Source organism: Nannospalax galili, unplaced genomic scaffold (genome assembly GCF_000622305.1).
Source record: "Nannospalax galili isolate Female #2095 unplaced genomic scaffold, S.galili_v1.0 scaffold591, whole genome shotgun sequence".
In the NCBI taxonomy this organism is placed as follows: Eukaryota; Metazoa; Chordata; class Mammalia; order Rodentia; family Spalacidae; genus Nannospalax; species Nannospalax galili.
This window is the reverse complement of record NW_008330926.1, coordinates 1,379,963-1,380,231: the sequence shown is the minus strand read 5'-3', so window position 1 is coordinate 1,380,231 and position 269 is coordinate 1,379,963.

The window sequence follows — 269 nt, the reverse complement described above, 5'->3', positions numbered from 1 at the left end:
CACCTGCTTTTTTCTTAGTATCATTTGCTTGGTGTATTTTTTTCCATCCTTTCATTTTAAGATAGTGTCTGTCCTTGAAAGTGAGATATGTTTCTTGCAGACAACAAAAAGATGGGTTTTATTTCTTAATCCATTCACCTGGTCTGTGTCTTTTGACTAGGGAGTTCAATCCATTAATATTTGAAGTTATTAATGAAAGATGGGTATTGAATCCTGTCATTTTTATTTCTGTTTACATTCTTGATATAGCTGTACTTTTCCACAGTTAT